This window comes from Symphalangus syndactylus, chromosome 3 (assembly GCF_028878055.3).
Source record: "Symphalangus syndactylus isolate Jambi chromosome 3, NHGRI_mSymSyn1-v2.1_pri, whole genome shotgun sequence".
Taxonomy (NCBI): domain Eukaryota; kingdom Metazoa; phylum Chordata; class Mammalia; order Primates; family Hylobatidae; genus Symphalangus; species Symphalangus syndactylus.
In genome coordinates, this window is record NC_072425.2 from 5581966 (window position 1) to 5598543 (window position 16578).

Here is a 16578-nt window from a genome sequence, read left to right on the forward strand (position 1 = left end):
TAACTGCTCAATCAAAAATATGTTTTATCTCTGTTAACTGAATTTACAGATCAGAAATAAGTTTCACAGAATGCATCTGTGTAGTTTTTATTTGAAGATATTCTTTTTCCCAATGTAGGCCTCTTAGCGCTTTGCATGTCCAATTGCAGTTTCTACAGAAAGAGTGTTTCAGAACGGCTCAATCAAAAGTAAGGTTCAACTCTGTTAGTTGAATGCACAGAACAGAAAGAATTTTCACAGAATGCTACTGTGTAGTTTATATTTGAATATATTCCTTTTTCCACTATTACCCTCTTTGCGCTCCGAATGTCCACTTGCGTTTTCTACAGAAAGAGTGTTCAGAACTGCACAATCAAAAGTATGGTTTAACTCTGTTAGCTTAATGAACATATCAGAAATAAGTTTCACACAATGCTTCTGTGTAGTTTTTATTTGAAGATATTATTTTTCCCAATATAGGCCTCTTAGCGCTCAGAATGTCCAATTGCAGTTTCTACAGAAAGAGTGTTTCAGAAAGGCTCAATCAAAAGTAAGGTTCAACTCTGTTAGTTGAATGCACAGAACAGAAAGAAGTTTCATACAATGCTTCTGTGTAGTTTATATTTGAACATATTCTTTTTTCCACTATTACCCACTTAGCGCTACGAATGTCCAGTTGCATTTTCTACAGACAGAGTGTTTCAAAACTGCTCAATCAAAAGTATGGTTTAACTCTGTTAGCTGAATGCTCAGATCAGAAAGAAGTTTCACAGAATGCTTCTGTGTAGTTTATATTTGAATATATTCCTTTTTCCACTACTACTCTCTTAGCGCTCCAAATGTCCAGTTGCATTTTCTACAGAAAGAGTGTTCAGATCTGCTCAATCAAAAGTATGGTTTAACTCTGTTAGCTGAATGCACAGATCAGAAAGAAGTTTCACAGAATGATTCTGTGTAGTTTATATTTGGAGACATTCCTTTTTCCACTATTACCCTCTTAGCGCTCCGAATCTCCACTTGCATTTTCTACAGAAAGAGTTTTTCAGAACGGCTCAATCACAACTAAGGTTCAACTCTTTTAATTGAACGAACAGAACAGAAAGGAGTTTCACACAATTCTTCTGTGTAGTTTTTATTTGTAGACATTCTTTTTCCCAATATAGGCCTCTTAGCGCTCAGAATGTCCAATTGCAGTTTCTACAGAAAGAGTGTTTCAGAACGGCTAAATCAAAAGTAAGGTTCAACTCTGTTAGTTGAATGCACAGAACAGAAAGAAGTTTCATACAATGCTTCTGTGTAGTTTATATTTGAACATATTCTTTTTCCCACTATTACCCACTTAGCGCTATGAATGTCCAGTTGCATTTTCTACAGAGAGAGTGTTTCAAAACTGCTCAATCAAAAGTATGGTTTAATTCTGTTAGCTGAATGCTCAGATCAGAAAGAAGTTTCACAGAATTCTTCTGTGTAGTTTATATTTGAATATATTCCTTTTTCCACTACTACGCTCTTAGCGCTCCAAATGTCCAGTTGCATTTTCTACAGAAAGAGTGTTCAGATCTGCTCAATCAAAAGTATGGTTTAACTCTGTTAGCTGAATGCACAGATCAGAAAGAAGTTTCACCGAATGATTCTGTGTAGTTTATATTTGGAGACATTCCTTTTTCCACTATTACCCTCTTAGCGCTCCGAATCTCCACTTGCATTTTCTACAAAAAGAGTGTTTCATAACTGCTCAATCAAAAATATGTTTTATCTCTGTTAACTGAATTTACAGATCAGAAATAAGTTTCACAGAATGCATCTGTGTAGTTTTTATTTGAAGATATTCTTTTTCCCAATGTAGGCCTCTTAGCGCTTAGCATGTCCAATTGCAGTTTCTACAGAAAGAGTGTTTCAGAACGGCTCAATCAAAAGTAAGGTTCAACTCTGTTAGTTGAATGCACAGAACAGAAAGAATTTTCACAGAATGCTACTGTGTAGTTTATATTTGAATATATTCCCTTTTCCACTATTACCCTATTAGCGCTCCGAATGTCCACTTGCATTTTCTACAGAAAGAGTGTTCAGAACTGCGCAATCAAAAGTATGGTTTAACTCTGTTAGCTTAATGAACATATCAGAAATAAGTTTCACAAAATGCTTCTGTGTACTTTTTATTTGAAGATATTATTTTTCCCAATATAGGCCTCTTAGCGCTCAGAATATCCAATTGCAGTTTCTACAGAAAGAGTGTTTCAGAAAGGCTCAATCAAAAGTAAGGTTCAACTCTGTTCGTTGAATGCACAGAACAGAAAGAAGTTTCATACAATGCTTCTGTGTAGTTTATATTTGAACATATTCTTTTTTCCACTATTACCCACTTAGCGCTACGAATGTCCAGTTGCATTTTCTACAGACAGAGTGTTTCAAATCTGCTCAATCAAAAGTATGGTTTAACTCTGTTAGCTGAATGCTCAGATCAGAAAGAAGTTTCACAGAATGCTTCTGTGTAGTTTATATTTGAATATATTCCTTTTTCCACTTTACGCTCTTAGCGCTCCAATTGTCCAGTTGCATTTTCTACAGAAAGAGTGTTCAGATCTGCTCAATCAAAAGTATGGTTTAACTCTGTTAGCTGAATGCACAGATCAGAAAGAAGTTTCACAGAATGATTCTGTGTAGTTTATATTTCAAGACATTCCTTTTTCCACTATTAACCTCTTAGCGCTCCGAATCTCCACTTGCATTTTCTACAGAAAGAGTGTTTCAGAACGGCTCAATCAAAACTAAGGTTCAACTCTTTTAGTTGAACAAACAGAACAGAAAGAAGTTTCACACAATTCTTCTGTGTAGTTTTTATTTGTAGACATTCTTTTTCCCAATATAGGCCTCTTAGCGCTCAGAATGTCCAATTGCAGTTTCTACAGAAAGAGTGTTTCAGAACGGCTCAATCAAAAGTAAGTTTCAACTCTGTTAGTTGAATGCACAGAACAGAAAGAAGTTTCATACAAGGCTTCTGTGTAGTTTATATTTGAACATATTCTTTTTTCCACTATTACCCACTTAGCGCTACGAATGTCCAGTTGCATTTTCTACAGACAGAGTGTTTCAAAACTGCTCAATCAAAAGTATGGTTTAACTCTGTTAGCTGAATGCTCAGATCAGAAAGAAGTTTCACAGAATGCTTCTGTGTAGTTTATATTTGAATATATTCCTTTTTCCACTACTACGCTCTTAGCGCTCCAAATGTCCAGTTGCATTTTCTACAGAAAGAGTGTTCAGATCTGCTCAATCAAAAGTATGGTTTAACTCTGTTAGCTGAATGCACAGATCAGAAAGAAGTTTCACAGAATGATTCTGTGTAGTTTATATTTGGAGACATTCCTTTTTCCACTATTACCCCCTTAGCGCTCCGAATCTCCACTTGCATTTTCTACAAAAAGAGTGTTTCATAACTGCTCAATCAAAAATATGTTTTATCTCTGTTAACTGAATTTACAGATCAGAAATAAGTTTCACAGAATGCATCTGTGTAGTTTTTATTTGAAGATATTCTTTTTCCCAATGTAGGCCTCTTAGCGCTTTGCATGTCCAATTGCAGTTTCTACAGAAAGAGTGTTTCAGAACGGCTCAATCAAAAGTAAGGTTCAACTCTGTTAGTTGAATGCACAGAACAGAAAGAATTTTCACAGAATGCTACTGTGTAGTTTATATTTGAATATATTCCCTTTTCCACTATTACCCTATTAGCGCTCCGAATGTCCACTTGCATTTTCTACAGAAAGAGTGTTCAGAACTGCGCAATCAAAAGTATGGTTTAACTCTGTTAGCTTAATGAACATATCAGAAATAAGTTTCACAAAATGCTTCTGTGTACTTTTTATTTGAAGATATTATTTTTCCCAATATAGGCCTCTTAGCGCTCAGAATATCCAATTGCAGTTTCTACAGAAAGAGTGTTTCAGAAAGGCTCAATCAAAAGTAAGGTTCAACTCTGTTCGTTGAATGCACAGAACAGAAAGAAGTTTCATACAATGCTTCTGTGTAGTTTATATTTGAACATATTCTTTTTTCCACTATTACCCACTTAGCGCTACGAATGTCCAGTTGCATTTTCTACAGACAGAGTGTTTCAAATCTGCTCAATCAAAAGTATGGTTTAACTCTGTTAGCTGAATGCTCAGATCAGAAAGAAGTTTCACAGAATGCTTCTGTGTAGTTTATATTTGAATATATTCCTTTTTCCACTTTACGCTCTTAGCGCTCCAATTGTCCAGTTGCATTTTCTACAGAAAGAGTGTTCAGATCTGCTCAATCAAAAGTATGGTTTAACTCTGTTAGCTGAATGCACAGATCAGAAAGAAGTTTCACAGAATGATTCTGTGTAGTTTATATTTGAAGACATTCCTTTTTCCACTATTACCCTCTTAGCGCTCCGAATCTCCACTTGCATTTTCTACAGAAAGAGTGTTTCAGAACGGCTCAATCAAAACTAAGGTTCAACTCTTTTAGTTGAACAAACAGAACAGAAAGAAGTTTCACACAATTCTTCTGTGTAGTTTTTATTTGTAGACATTCTTTTTCCCAATATAGGCCTCTTAGCGCTCAGAATGTCCAATTGCAGTTTCTACAGAAAGAGTGTTTCAGAACGGCTCAATCAAAAGTAAGGTTCAACTCTGTTAGTTGAATGCACAGAACAGAAAGAAGTTTCATACAAGGCTTCTGTGTAGTTTATATTTGAACATATTCTTTTTTCCACTATTACCCACTTAGCGCTACGAATGTCCAGTTGCATTTTCTACAGACAGAGTGTTTCAAAACTGCTCAATCAAAAGTATGGTTTAACTCTGTTAGCTGAATGCTCAGATCAGAAAGAAGTTTCACAGAATGCTTCTGTGTAGTTTATATTTGAATATATTCCTTTTTCCACTACTACGCTCTTAGCGCTCCAAATGTCCAGTTGCATTTTCTACAGAAAGAGTGTTCAGATCTGCTCAATCAAAAGTATGGTTTAACTTTGTTAGCTGAATGCACAGATCAGAAAGAAGTTTCACAGAATGATTCTGTGTAGTTTATATTTGGAGACATTCCTTTTTCCACTATTACCCTCTTAGCGCTCCGAATCTCCACTTGCATTTTCTACAGAAAGAGTTTTTCAGAACGGCTCAATCACAACTAAGGTTCAACTCTTTTAGTTGAACGAACAGAACAGAAAGGAGTTTCACACAATTCTTCTGTGTAGTTTTTATTTGTAGACATTCTTTTTCCCAATATAGGCCTCTTAGCGCTCAGAATGTCCAATTGCAGTTTCTACAGAAAGAGTGTTTCAGAACGGCTAAATCAAAAGTAAGGTTCAACTCTGTTAGTTGAATGCACAGAACAGAAAGAAGTTTCATACAATGCTTCTGTGTAGTTTATATTTGAACATATTCTTTTTCCCACTATTACCGACTTAGCGCTATGAATGTGCAGTTGCATTTTCTACAGACAGAGTGTTTCAAAACTGCTCAATCAAAAGTATGGTTTAATTCTGTTAGCTGAATGCTCAGATCAGAAAGAAGTTTCACAGAATTCTTCTGTGTAGTTTATATTTGAATATATTCCTTTTTCCACTACTACGCTCTTAGCGCTCCAAATGTCCAGTTGCATTTTCTACAGAAAGAGTGTTCAGATCTGCTCAATCAAAAGTATGGTTTAACTCTGTTAGCTGAATGCACAGATCAGAAAGAAGTTTCACCGAATGATTCTGTGTAGTTTATATTTGGAGACATTCCTTTTTCCACTATTACCCTCTTAGCGCTCCGAATCTCCACTTGCATTTTCTACAAAAAGAGTGTTTCATAACTGCTCAATCAAAAATATGTTTTATCTCTGTTAACTGAATTTACAGATCAGAAATAAGTTTCACAGAATGCATCTGTGTAGTTTTTATTTGAAGATATTCTTTTTCCCAATGTAGGCCTCTTAGCGCTTTGCATGTCCAATTGCAGTTTCTACAGAAAGAGTGTTTCAGAACGGCTCAATCAAAAGTAAGGTTCAACTCTGTTAGTTGAATGCACAGAACAGAAAGAATTTTCACAGAATGCTACTGTGTAGTTTATATTTGAATATATTCCCTTTTCCACTATTACCCTATTAGCGCTCCGAATGTCCACTTGCATTTTCTACAGAAAGAGTGTTCAGAACTGCGCAATCAAAAGTATGGTTTAACTCTGTTAGCTTAATGAACATATCAGAAATAAGTTTCACAAAATGCTTCTGTGTACTTTTTATTTGAAGATATTATTTTTCCCAATATAGGCCTCTTAGCGCTCAGAATATCCAATTGCAGTTTCTACAGAAAGAGTGTTTCAGAAAGGCTCAATCAAAAGTAAGGTTCAACTCTGTTCGTTGAATGCACAGAACAGAAAGAAGTTTCATACAATGCTTCTGTGTAGTTTATATTTGAACATATTCTTTTTTCCACTATTACCCACTTAGCGCTACGAATGTCCAGTTGCATTTTCTACAGACAGAGTGTTTCAAATCTGCTCAATCAAAAGTATGGTTTAACTCTGTTAGCTGAATGCTCAGATCAGAAAGAAGTTTCACAGAATGCTTCTGTGTAGTTTATATTTGAATATATTCCTTTTTCCACTTTACGCTCTTAGCGCTCCAATTGTCCAGTTGCATTTTCTACAGAAAGAGTGTTCAGATCTGCTCAATCAAAAGTATGGTTTAACTCTGTTACCTGAATGCACAGATCAGAAAGAAGTTTCACAGAATGATTCTGTGTAGTTTATATTTGAAGACATTCCTTTTTCCACTATTACCCTCTCAGCGCTCCGAATCTCCACTTGCATTTTCTACAGAAAGAGTGTTTCAGAACGGCTCAATCAAAACTAAGGTTCAACTCTTTTAGTTGAACAAACAGAACAGAAAGAAGTTTCACACAATTCTTCTGTGTAGTTTTTATTTGTAGACATTCTTTTTCCCAATATAGGCCTCTTAGCGCTCAGAATGTCCAATTGCAGTTTCTACAGAAAGAGTGTTTCAGAACGGCTCAATCAAAAGTAAGGTTCAACTCTGTTAGTTGAATGCACAGAACAGAAAGAAGTTTCATACAAGGCTTCTGTGTAGTTTATATTTGAACATATTCTTTTTTCCACTATTACCCACTTAGCGCTACGAATGTCCAGTTGCATTTTCTACAGACAGAGTGTTTCAAAACTGCTCAATCAAAAGTATGGTTTAACTCTGTTAGCTGAATGCTCAGATCAGAAAGAAGTTTCACAGAATGCTTCTGTGTAGTTTATATTTGAATATATTCCTTTTTCCACTACTACGCTCTTAGCGCTCCAAATGTCCAGTTGCATTTTCTACAGAAAGAGTGTTCAGATCTGCTCAATCAAAAGTATGGTTTAACTCTGTTAGCTGAATGCACAGATCAGAAAGAAGTTTCACCGAATGATTCCGTGTAGTTTATATTTGAAGACATTCCTTTTTCCACTATTACCCTCTTAGCGCTCCGAATCTCCACTTGCATTTCCTACAAAAAGAGTGTTTCATAACTGCTCAATCAAAAATATGTTTTATCTCTGTTAACTGAATTTACAGATCAGAAATAAGTTTCACAGAATGCATCTGTGTAGTTTTTATTTGAAGATATTCTTTTTCCCAATGTAGGCCTCTTAGCGCTTTGCATGTCCAATTGCAGTTTCTACAGAAAGAGTGTTTCAGAACGGCTCAATCAAAAGTAAGGTTCAACTCTGTTAGTTGAATGCACAGAACAGAAAGAATTTTCACAGAATGCTACTGTGTAGTTTATATTTGAATATATTCCCTTTTCCACTATTACCCTATTAGCGCTCCGAATGTCCACTTGCATTTTCTACAGAAAGAGGGTTCAGAACTGCGCAATCAAAAGTATGGTTTAACTCTGTTAGCTTAATGAACATATCAGAAATAAGTTTCACAAAATGCTTCTGTGTACTTTTTATTTGAAGATATTATTTTTCCCAATATAGGCCTCTTAGCGCTCAGAATATCCAATTGCAGTTTCTACAGAAAGAGTGTTTCAGAAAGGCTCAATCAAAAGTAAGGTTCAACTCTGTTCGTTGAATGCACAGAACAGAAAGAAGTTTCATACAATGCTTCTGTGTAGTTTATATTTGAACATATTCTTTTTTCCACTATTACCCACTTAGCGCTACGAATGTCCACTTGCATTTTCTACAGACAGAGTGTTTCAAAACTGCTCAATCAAAAGTATGGTTTAACTCTGTTAGATGAATGCTCAGATCAGAAAGAAGTTTCACAGAATGCTTCTGTGTAGTTTATATTTGAATATATTCCTTTTTCCACTACTACGCTCTTAGCGCTCCAATTGTCCAGTTGCATTTTCTACAGAAAGAGTGTTCAGATCTGCTCAATCAAAAGTATGGTTTAACTCTGTTAGCTGAATGCACAGATCAGAAAGAAGTTTCACAGAATGATTCTGTGTAGTTTATATTTGGAGACATTCCTTTTTCCACTATTACACTCTTAGCGCCTCGAATCTCCACTTGCATTTTCTACAGAAAGAGTGTTTCAGAACGGCTCAATCAAAACTAAGGTTCAACTCTTTTAGTCGAACGAACAGAACAGAAAGAAGTTTCACACAATTCTTCTGTGTAGTTTTTATTTGTAGACATTCTTTTTCCCAATATAGGCCTCTTAGCGCTCAGAATGTCCAATTGCAGTTTCCACAGAAACAGTGTTTCAGAACGGCTCAATCAAAAGTAAGGTTCAACTCTGTTAGTTGAATGCACAGAACAGAAAGAAGTTTCATACAATGCTTCTGTGTAGTTTATATTTGAACATATTCTTTTTTCCACTATTACCCACTTAGCGCTACGAATGTCCAGTTGCATTTTCTACAGACAGAGTCTTTCAAAACTGCTCAATCAAAAGTATGGTTTAACTCTGTTAGCTGAATGCTCAGATCAGAAAGAAGTTTCACAGAATGCTTCAGTGTAGTTTATATTTGAATATATTCCTTTTTCCACTACTACCCTCTTAGCGCTCCAAATGTCCAGTTGCATTTTCTACAGAAAGAGTGTTCAGATCTGCTCAATCGAAAGTATGGTTTAACTCTGTTTGCTGAATGCACAGATCAGAAAGAAGTTTCACAGAATGATTCTGTGTAGTTTATATTTGGAGACATTCCTTTTTCCACTATTACCCTCTTAGCGCTCCGAATCTCCACTTGCATTTTCTACAGAAAGAGTGTTTCAGAACGGCTCAATCAAAACTAAGGTTCAACTCTTTTAGTTGAACGAACAGAACAGAAAGAAGTTTCACACAATTCTTCTGTGTAGTTTTTATTTGTAGACATTCTTTTTCCCAATATAGGCCTCTTAGCGCTCAGAATGTCCAATTGCAGTTTCTACAGAAAGAGTGTTTCAGAACGGCTCAATCAAAAGTAAGGTTCAACTCTGTTAGTTGAATGCACAGAACAGAAAGAAGTTTCATACAATGCTTCTGTGTAGTTTATATTTGAACATATTCTTTTTTCCACTATTACCCACTTAGCGCTACGAATGTCCAGTTGCATTTTCTACAGACAGAGTGTTTCAAAACTGCTCAATCAAAGGTATGGTTTAACTCTGTTAGCTGAATGCTCAGATCAGAAAGAAGTTTCACAGAATGCTTCTGTGTAGTTTATATTTGAATATATTCCTTTTTCCACTACTACGCTCTTAGCGCTCCAAATGTCCAGTTGCATTTTCTACAGAAAGAGTGTTCAGATCTGCTCAATCAAAAGTATGGTTTAACTCTGTTAGCTGAATGCACAGATCAGAAATAAGTTTCACCGAATGATTCCGTGTAGTTTATATTTGAAGACATTCCTTTTTCCACTATTACCCTCTTAGCGCTCCGAATCTCCACTTGCATTTTCTACAAAAAGAGTGTTTCATAACTGCTCAATCAAAAATATGTTTTATCTCTGTTAACTGAATTTACAGATCAGAAATAAGTTTCACAGAATGCATCTGTGTAGTTTTTATTTGAAGATATTCTTTTTCCCAATGTAGGCCTCTTAGCGCTTAGCATGTCCAATTGGAGTTTCTACAGAAAGAATGTTTCAGAACGGCTCAATCAAAAGTAAGGTTCAACTCTGTTATTTGAATGCACAGAACAGAAAGAATTTTCACAGAATGCTACTGTGTAGTTTATATTTGAATATATTCCTTTTTCCACTATTACCCTATTAGCGCTCCGAATGTCCACTTGCATTTTCTACAGAAAGAGTGTTCAGAACTGCGCAATCAAAAGTATGGTTTAACTCTGTTAGCTTAATGAACATATCAGAAATAAGTTTCACAAAATGCTTCTGTGTACTTTTTATTTGAAGATATTATTTTTCCCAATATAGGCCTCTTAGCGCTCAGAATGTCCAATTGCAGTTTCTACAGAAAGAGTGTTTCAGAACGGCTCAATCAAAAGTAAGGTTCAACTCTGTTAGTTGAATGCACAGAACAGAAAGAAGTTTCATACAATGCTTCTGTGTAGTTTATATTTGAACATATTCTTTTTTCCACTATTACCCACTTAGCGCTACGAATGTCCAGTTGCATTTTCTACAGACAGAGTGTTTCAAAACTGCTCAATCAAAAGTATGGTTTAACTCTGTTAGCTGAATGCTCAGATCAGAAAGAAGTTTCACAGAATGCTTCTGTGTAGTTTATATTTGATTATATTCCTTTTTCCACTACTACGCTCTTAGCGCTCAAATTGTCCAGTTGCATTTTCTACAGAAAGAGTGTTCAGATCTGCTCAATCAAAAGTATGGTTTAACTCTGTTAGCTGAAGGCACAGATCAGAAAGAAGTTTCACCGAATGATTCCGTGTAGTTTATATTTGAAGACATTCCATTTTCCACTCTTACACTCTTAGCGCTCCGAATCTCCACTTGCATTTTCTACAAAAAGAGTGTTTCATAACTGCCCAATCAAAAATATGTTTTATCTCTGTTAACTGAATTTACAGATCAGAAATAAGTTTCACAGAATGCATCTGTGTAGTTTTTATTTGAAGATATTCTTTTTCCCAATGTAGGCCTCTTAGCGCTTAGCATGTCCAATTGCAGTTTCTACAGAAAGAGTGTTTCAGAACGGCTCAATCAAAAGTAAGGTTCAACTCTGTTAGTTGAATGCACAGAACAGAAAGAATTTTCACAGAATGCTACTGTGTAGTTTATATTTGAATATATTCCTTTTTCCACTATTACCCTATTAGCGCTCCAAATGTCCACTTGCATTTTCTACAGAAAGAGTGTTCAGAACTGCGCAATCAAAAATATGGTTTAACTCTGTTAGCTTAATGAACATATCAGAAATAAGTTTCACAAAATGCTTCTGTGTACTTTTTATTTGAAGATATTATTTTTCCCAATATAGGCCTCTTAGCGCTCAGAATGTCCAATTGCAGTTTCTACAGAAAGAGTGTTTCAGAAAGGCTCAATCAAAAGTAAGGTTCAACTCTGTTAGTTGAATGCACAGAACAGAAAGAAGTTTCATACAATGCTTCTGTGTAGTTTATATTTGAACATATTCTTTTTTCCACTATTACCCACTTAGCGCTACGAATGTCCAGTTGCATTTTCTACAGACAGAGTGTTTCAAAACTGCTCAATCAAAAGTATGGTTTAACTCTGTTAGCTGAATGCTCAGATCAGAAAGAAGTTTCACAGAATGCTTCTGTGTAGTTTATATTTGAATATATACCTTTTTCCACTACTACGCTCTTAGCGCTCCAATTGTCCAGTTGCATTTTCTACAGAAAGAGTGTTCAGATCTGCTCAATCAAAAGTATGGTTTAACTCTGTTAGCTGAATGCACAGATCAGAAAGAATTTTCACCGAATGATTCCGTGTAGTTTATATTTGAAGACATTGCTTTTTCCACTATTACCCTCTTAGAGCTCCGAATCTCCACTTGCATTTTCTACAAAAAGAGTGTTTCATAACTGCTCAATCAAAAATATATTTTATCTCTGTTAACTGAATTTACAGATCAGAAATAAGTTTCACAGAATGCATCTGTGTAGTTTTTATTTGAAGATATTCTTTTTCCCAATGTAGGCCTCTTAGCGCTTAGCATGTCCAATTGGAGTTTCTACAGAAAGAGTGTTTCAGAACGGCTCAATCAAAAGTAAGGTTCAACTCTGTTAGTTGAATGCACAGAACAGAAAGAATTTTCACAGAATGCTACTGTGTAGTTTATATTTGAATATATTCCTTTTTCCACTATTACCCTATTAGCGCTCCGAATGTCCACTTGCATTTTCTACAGAAAGAGTGTTCAGAACTGCGCAATCAAAAGTATGATTTAACTCTGTTAGCTTAATGAACATATCAGAAATAAGTTTCACAAAATGCTTCTGTGTACTTTTTATTTGAAGATATTATTTTTCCCAATAGAGGCCTCTTAGCGCTCAGAATGTCCAATTGCAGTTTCTACAGAAAGAGTGTTTCAGAAAGGCTCAATCAAAAGTAAGGTTCAACTCTGTTAGTTGAATGCACAGAACACAAAGAAGTTTCATACAATGCTTCTGTGTAGTTTATATTTGAACATATTCTTTTTTCCACTATTACCCACTTAGCGCTACGAATGTCCAGTTCCATTTTCTACAGACAGAGTGTTTCAAAACTGCTCAATCAAAAGTATGGTTTAACTCTGTTAGCTGAATGCTCAGATCAGAAAGAAGTTTCACAGAATGCTTCTGTGTAGTTTATATTTGAATATATTCCTTTTTCCACTACTACTCTCTTAGCGCTCCAAATGTCCAGTTGCCTTTTCTACAGAAAGAGTGTTCAGATCTGCTCATTCAAAAGTATGGTTTAACTCTGTTAGCTGAATGCACAGATCAGAAAGAAGTTTCTCAGAATGATTCTGTGTAGTTTATATTTGGAGACATTCCTTTTTCCACTATTACCCTCTTAGCGCTCCGAATCTCCACTTGCATTTTCTACAAAAAGAGTGTTTCATAACTGCTCAATCAAAAATATGTTTTATCTCTGTTAACTGAATTTACAGATCAGAAATAAGTTTCACAGAATGCATCTGTGTAGTTTTTATTTGAAGATATTCTTTTTCCCAATGTAGGCCTCTCAGCGCTTTGCATGTCCAATTGCAGTTTCTACAGAAAGAGTGTTTCAGAACGGCTCAATCAAAAGTAAGGTTCAACTCTGTTAGTTGAATGCACAGAACAGAAAGAATTTTCACAGAATGCTACTGTGTAGTTTATATTTGAATATATTCCTTTTTCCACTATTACCCTCTTAGCGCTCCGAATGTCCACTTGCGTTTTCTACAGAAAGAGTGTTCAGAACTGCACAATCAAAAGTATGGTTTAACTCTGTTAGCTTAATGAACATATCAGAAATAAGTTTCACACAATGCTTCTGTGTAGTTTTTATTTGAAGATATTATTTTTCCCAATATAGGCCTCTTAGCGCTCAGAATGTCCAATTGCAGTTTCTACAGAAAGAGTGTTTCAGAAAGGCTCAATCAAAAGTAAGGTTCAACTCTGTTAGTTGAATGCACAGAACAGAAAGAAGTTTCATACAATGCTTCTGTGTAGTTTATATTTGAACATATTCTTTTTTCCACTATTACCCACTTAGCGCTACGAATGTCCAGTTGCATTTTCTACAGACAGAGTGTTTCAAAACTGCTCAATCAAAAGTATGGTTTAACTCTGTTAGCTGAATGCTCAGATCAGAAAGAAGTTTCACAGAATGCTTCTGTGTAGTTTATATTTGAATATATTCCTTTTTCCACTACTACTCTCTTAGCGCTCCAAATGTCCAGTTGCATTTTCTACAGAAAGAGTGTTCAGATCTGCTCAATCAAAAGTATGGTTTAACTCTGTTAGCTGAATGCACAGATCAGAAAGAAGTTTCACAGAATGATTCTGTGTAGTTTATATTTGGAGACATTCCTTTTTCCACTATTACCCTCTTAGCGCTCCGAATCTCCACTTGCATTTTCTACAGAAAGAGTTTTTCAGAACGGCTCAATCACAACTAAGGTTCAACTCTTTTAGTTGAACGAACAGAACAGAAAGGAGTTTCACACAATTCTTCTGTGTAGTTTTTATTTGTAGACATTCTTTTTCCCAATATAGGCCTCTTAGCGCTCAGAATGTCCAATTGCAGTTTCTACAGAAAGAGTGTTTCAGAACGGCTCAATCAAAAGTAAGGTTCAACTCTGTTAGTTGAATGCACAGAACAGAAAGAAGTTACATACAATGCTTCTGTGTAGTTTATATTTGAACATATTCTTTTTCCCACTATTACCCACTTAGCGCTATGAATGTCCAGTTGCATTTTCTACAGACAGAGTGTTTCAAAACTGCTCAATCAAAAGTATGGTTTAATTCTGTTAGCTGAATGCTCAGATCAGAAAGAAGTTTCACAGAATTCTTCTGTGTAGTTTATATTTGAATATATTCCTTTTTCCACTACTACGCTCTTAGCGCTCCAAATGTCCAGTTGCATTTTCTACAGAAAGAGTGTTCAGATCTGCTCAATCAAAAGTATGGTTTAACTCTGTTAGCTGAATGCACAGATCAGAAAGAAGTTTCACCGAATGATTCTGTGTAGTTTATATTTGGAGACATTCCTTTTTCCACTATTACCCTCTTAGCGCTCCGAATCTCCACTTGCATTTTCTACTAAAAGAGTGTTTCATAACTGCTCAATCAAAAATATGTTTTATCTCTGTTAACTGAATTTACAGATCAGAAATAAGTTTCACAGAATGCATCTGTGTAGTTTTTATTTGAAGATATTCTTTTTCCCAATGTAGGCCTCTTAGCGCTTTGCATGTCCAATTGCAGTTTCTACAGAAAGAGTGTTTCAGAACGGCTCAATCAAAAGTAAGGTTCAACTCTGTTAGTTGAATGCACAGAACAGAAAGAATTTTCACAGAATGCTACTGTGTAGTTTATATTTGAATATATTCCCTTTTCCACTATTACCCTATTAGCGCTCCGAATGTCCACTTGCATTTTCTACAGAAAGAGTGTTCAGAACTGCGCAATCAAAAGTATGGTTTAACTCTGTTAGCTTAATGAACATATCAGAAATAAGTTTCACAAAATGCTTCTGTGTACTTTTTATTTGAAGATATTTTTTTTCCCAATATAGGCCTCTTAGCGCTCAGAATATCCAATTGCAGTTTCTACAGAAAGAGTGTTTCAGAAAGGCTCAATCAAAAGTAAGGTTCAACTCTGTTCGTTGAATGCACAGAACAGAAAGAAGTTTCATACAATGCTTCTGTGTAGTTTATATTTGAACATATTCTTTTTTCCACTATTACCCACTTAGCGCTACGAATGTCCAGTTGCATTTTCTACAGACAGAGTGTTTCAAAACTGCTCAATCAAAAGTATGGTTTAACTCTGTTAGCTGAATGCACAGATCAGAAAGAAGTTTCACAGAATGATTCTGTGTAGTTTATATTTGGAGACATTCCTTTTTCCACTATTACACTCTTAGCGCCTCGAATCTCCACTTGCATTTTCTACAGAAAGAGTGTTTCACAACGGCTCAATCAAAACTAAGGTTCAACTCTTTTAGTCGAACGAACAGAACAGAAAGAAGTTTCACACAATTCTTCTGTGTAGTTTTTATTTGTAGACATTCTTTTTCCCAATATAGGCCTCTTAGCGCTCAGAATGTCCAATTGCAGTTTCCACAGAAACAGTGTTTCAGAACGGCTCAATCAAAAGTAAGGTTCAACTCTGTTAGTTGAATGCACAGAACAGAAAGAAGTTTCATACAATGCTTCTGTGTAGTTTATATTTGAACATATTCTTTTTTCCACTATTACCCACTTAGCGCTACGAATGTCCAGTTGCATTTTCTACAGACGGAGTGTTTCAAAACTGCTCAATCTAAAGTATGGTTTAACTCTGTTAGCTGAATGCTCAGATCAGAAAGAAGTTTCACAGAATGCTTCAGTGTAGTTTATATTTGAATATATTCCTTTTTCCACTACTACCCTCTTAGCGCTCCAAATGTCCAGTTGCATTTTCTACAGAAAGAGTGTTCAGATCTGCTCAATCAAAAGTATGGTTTAACTCTGTTAGCTGAATGCACAGATCAGAAAGAAGTTTCACAGAATGATTCTGTGTAGTTTATATTTGGAGACATTCCTTTTTCCACTATTACCCTCTTAGTGCTCCGAATCTCCACTTGCATTTTCTACAGAAAGAGTGTTTCAGAACGGCTCAATCAAAACTAAGGTTCAACTCTTTTAGTTGAACGAACAGAACAGAAAGAAGTTTCACACAATTCTTCTGTGTAGTTTTTATTTGTAGACATTCTTTTTCCCAATATAGGCCTCTTAGCGCTCAGAATGTCCAATTGCAGTTTCTACAGAAAGAGTGTTTCAGAACGGCTCAATCAAAAGTAAGGTTCAACTCTGTTAGTTGAATGCACAGAACAGAAAGAAGTTTCATACAAGGCTTCTGTGTAGTTTATATTTGAACATATTCTTTTTTCCACTATTACCCACTTAGCGCTACGAATGTCCAGTTGCATTTTCTACAGACAGAGTGTTTCAAAACTGGTCAATCAAAAGTATG